Genomic DNA, 4,707 nt, shown 5'->3' with positions numbered 1-4,707 from the left:
TAGCAGATCCGCATGCTCGAAATGCAGCGCAAATCGGTGTGGTTTGAGCTTGTAGATCTGCTTGTAGATCTACCACTTCTATCAGTCTACCAAGACATAATCCTTGATTAGACAGGGGAAATGTTGAGATTATGAGCTTTGGGCAGTACTACTTGATAACCAGTGGGTGTCATATAACCGATATCAGTTACCACCACCACTCCAAGCCGTGCAGATGTGCTAGTTAACCATACAGATGGGTTTAAATAACGTTATATTCATTCAAATTAGTTCCAGATTGCATCGCTAAAGATCTGCTATGCCTTGGGCCCTGTTTGGTGGGCCTGGGCTTCAAGACAAGTGAATATTTTATTGCATTGCAATATTATTATTATCTTTTTATCTTGAGTTCAGGTTGAAAAGATGTTAAGACGGTTAGGGTTAGGTTCAAACAAATTCCAATTTTCGACTCAAGACTCCCTGGGCTCTTTTTGCATGATTGCATAAATGTTAAATGTCAACTTGGGGATCGGGTGACTCATGAATCAACTTTAGAATAAAATAATAGATAATCATTTTATTTATCGGTTTCTTATTTCACAGAAAAAAGCACAAATTGGTGTCTGTGAAACTATAGTGGAGAAACACTACGTAGAGTTGAATTCCTTTTGAATACTGCAACATGATAAAATGTTGCCGTATTCAAAAGGAAGTTGCAACATTTAAATTCTACCGGTGGTTACACTGGTAGTGTACAAACACCATACAATCTGTGTAAACCGTTCTCAAAGTTGGGGTCCAGGGACTCCCAGGGGCCCTTGGGGGGGAGGCCCCCAGCTTAATTAGTGATAGCATCCCATTTTAACCGCTTTAGACATTTATTCATTGGTTATTCAAAATAGCACATCTACAAGCTATTTTTTTTTTTAGATTTGATAAATATCTAAAATGTTCAGAAAATGTTGAATAATTTAGTCTCCATGGCACAAACCAGGCACCATCTGAGAATGGTTTGTGCCATGGGGACTAAATTATTCAACATTTTCCGAACATTTTAGATATTTATCAAATCTTTAAAAAATGTGGTGCCATGGCATTGGTCCGACATTTAATTGTTCCTACATCCCATTAGTCCGAATCTGGTGAATGTTAACCTGGTGAAAATACTATGCCTAAACCTAAACCTAACCCTAACCTCAGTAAAACTATGCCCAAACCTAACCCTAAAACCTAACCCTAACCAAATTAGGACTAATGAGATGTAGGATTTATGGGCAGTCCCCTTTCAGATATGGGAGTACGTGGCCAAATTCAATTTGTGGGTCCTTGACATGAAAAGGTTTGAGAACCACCGCTGTTGTAAAGTGAACTCATCCGACGTGACGTCCTGGCGCAACAACTGAACACACAGACCTCATCGGGGGTCGTCGCTGCTCGTCCGTCATCCTCGGCAGGGAGCACCGGCTGTCACATGCGTCACACGTCTTCTTGCTGCTCCACGCCCAGAGATGACATCACCCCCCCCCCCCTCTCTCTGTGAGATCAACACACACCAGAGCTTGGGGGGTCGGGGGGCACGGGGGCGCTGGGGATCACGACCTTCCCACTGCCCCCCAGAGCTTCCCAGAAGCCCAGGAGACCTGTGTGGACACTGGGGCAGATCAGCCTGGGAACTGGAGCCCGGCCAGCCAGACAGATAAATAGCCAGCTATATGGCTGCACGCACACAGGCACACAAACAGGGGGTTTGATTTTGCTGGGGGGTAGAGTGGGGTGAGGTGGGGTGGGGGTTGATCCATGTCTCTGCTTTTTGATATCCCTGCCCTCTGGTTATCTGGTTATAGTGGGCGGATATGTTTTTTTATCTCTGTTTCTGGTCAAACTGAATCAAATACTTGCGTTTCCTTTTGGGAAATGTCTGTCTGATGTGTTTGATATTAATGTTTCATTATTATATCGTATTATAACTGTAGATGGGCTACAGTACAGTACATACAGTACAGCATGCAGGGCTTCCCTGGCCTTTCCTGACCTTATAACTCTCAGAGGAACAGAGAGTCCTGACCTGGCTGGACCCTGTGGCCCCTTGGGTGGGATGTGATGCCAAGGCTGTGCAGCGTGTGTGTGTGTGTGTGTGTGTGTGTGTGTGTGGCTCATAGCTTGCAATGTGAGGTTTTGACAGTCGGTGACGCTGTGTGTGACGTGTGGGATAACATGGGTGCTGTAACAGGAGCCAGGGGGTCGTGTGTGGACGGGCTTGTCACATACTGTTGATCACTGGTTCCCAAACATTGGGTCTTGAGCCATTTTTATGGGTCTCGGACACATTTTTATGGGTTCCTAAATGTTTTGGCTCGAGAACCTTTACCCAAGTCTACTGGTAGATTAGCGGTGTGTATGTAGTATGGCGTGCAGAATATTTTGGAAAAAAGCGTAGCCCTCTTATAACCATTTGATCCACTGACCACACATGAGCGTAACCACGACCACACGCATGTCGGAGTTATCGTATACCCTCCGAAGAAACCTAGATCACAACCCTAGATCCAGTTTCTCTTTTCCCCTTCACACACCGAGATGTAGGCCTACAAATGGATGAAAAAGAAAAACATTTTCTCACACTCAATCTCACTGACGCGCACGCACGCACTCACGCGCACGCACACACACACACACACACACACACACACACACACACACACACACACACACACACACACACACACACACACACAGATTATAAAAGGGGGTCATGATAGGTCTAGCCATCTCTCCCACTGGGCCAGGCCACAATAAAAGGTGTCATATGGTTCCCATTGTCTCCCGAGAGAGAGAGAGAGTCCTGTTTATGCGCCTGGTCGTATAGTATAGTCCACGTCTCAGTCATTAGGTCTGTGTGACATTTCCCCAATGGACTTCAAATGGACTTGAACGGTTTATGAGCCATGGTGACAGCGTCTAATACCGTCAACTGAAATGAATTCATCATACAAACTACCGCATAAAGTAAAGAGCCACACGGGCGGAGTGCCACTTCATTCATATCTTTCCACTAAATCACACAAGTGGGCATTTTTCACAAGGTTGGAGAGGAGACGCATACACACCATAGTACACCGTTTTTTGTCCATTATTCAGCCCTTAACAATGCACAGCAGTGTGACAAGCACCCACACAGCCTTCCTTGCATTGTCCCGCCGTGCTGTTTTAAGGCAATGTGGTCGTGACTGCTTGTATGCATTATTAAAGGAAAACTAACTTTAAGACTAATTTTAATATATCGTCGTTGTCGGGTGGAAACCTTGTATGTCCAAGACCGTTCATTTTGTATTATCATTTTAAAAATGAACTAAACTAGTGAAAACAACAGATCTACAAGCACACAACGCCTCACACCGCGAGGCGGGACATAACAATGTATATATAGCACGTATATATTGAACATGGTCTTAAAGTTACCTATAGTTTCCTATAGTTTTTTTAATGCTACGTTGATGAATTGAACACATGAGGACCACAGTGGAAACATAGTCCCCATGACTTTTTCGTGTTTAAATCCTTTTAGCTTTAATGTCTTGATGGGTTGCTGTACACCTGCTATTTACATTTCTGACTATTAAAGTATTCAATTAGCCTAAAAAGTATAGAAAGACAGCTAGTAGTAGATCAGGCCAGGGGTCTTCTGTCTTCAATAGGGTACCCACCCTGTCCTCAGTCAGTTTTCTTTATCTATTTATCTAAGGTTTTAAATTACAAATTAACATACTTTCAACACATTAGCAAAGATAAGGTCGGTGTAAACAAACACTATTTACTACTGACACAACAACAACACTGGCGATAGTGCTGCCAAAATAATCTATGATTGAAGCCAGTGAGCTAGATTTGAACACCTTTTATCAACATGATTGGAAGTCTACAAAATATATTTTATTCTTCATAGGCTATACGTGATTATTCTTTAAACACTTAAAATTAATAACATGTTTCACCGAGCATTCTTGTGCTCTGTGTCCATCTCAGTCTCATCCCCTAGTTGTGACATTTGAAAAGAGAAAAAAATGTCTATTTGGAGGAGGAGTTTTAAGGGGACCCTGTGCAGCCTGTGACATAATTGTGACTTTCTTTCCAGATCTGGCTATTTTCCATAATCTTTTCCCAAACTAGTGAAAATAGTTGTAGATTGTCTATTTTCACTAATTCTTTCTTAAACATTTGTGTCCTAATTTATGGAATTTATTTGATTTTTCTTTGATTTCTTCATGAAATTAATGGGAAAAAAAGTTTTTAATGAATGCAAATGTTAGCTTTTTTGGGAATGTTTATCGAAAATATTTTGAAATAATAATTTAAAACAAAATGTTGGAAACCAAAAAAATTAAGGGACCCGGCATAAATACGGTATGTGTCTGCGACCCACAAATAGGTTGCGACCCACTGTTTGAGAACCAGTGCTGTAGAGTGAGTGCGAGCAGAGGGAGGGAGGAGTTTGGCCATTCAGCAACAAGAGGGTCGGGAACGGGGAGGAGAGGAGAGGAGCTTTACTCAAAAGAGAGGAGAAGGAGGAGGAGGTGGGTTTGGAGTTGGAATAGAGAGGAGGGGGAGAAAGAAGAACAGATTCAACAGAACAGACAAGAAGAGGTTTTAAGCGAGGGGCGCGCCGTGCCGTGCCGTCCGTCTTTGGGAGTTTCTAGCGGACATTTCTCTTGACATGTACGGGATCTAAAA

The sequence above is a fragment of the Nannobrachium achirus genome (genome assembly GCF_963921795.1).
Source record: "Nannobrachium achirus genome assembly, chromosome: 1".
NCBI lineage: Eukaryota > Metazoa > Chordata > Actinopteri > Myctophiformes > Myctophidae > Nannobrachium > Nannobrachium achirus.
The sequence above is the reverse complement of the archived record's forward strand: the minus strand, read 5'-3'. Positions refer to the sequence as shown.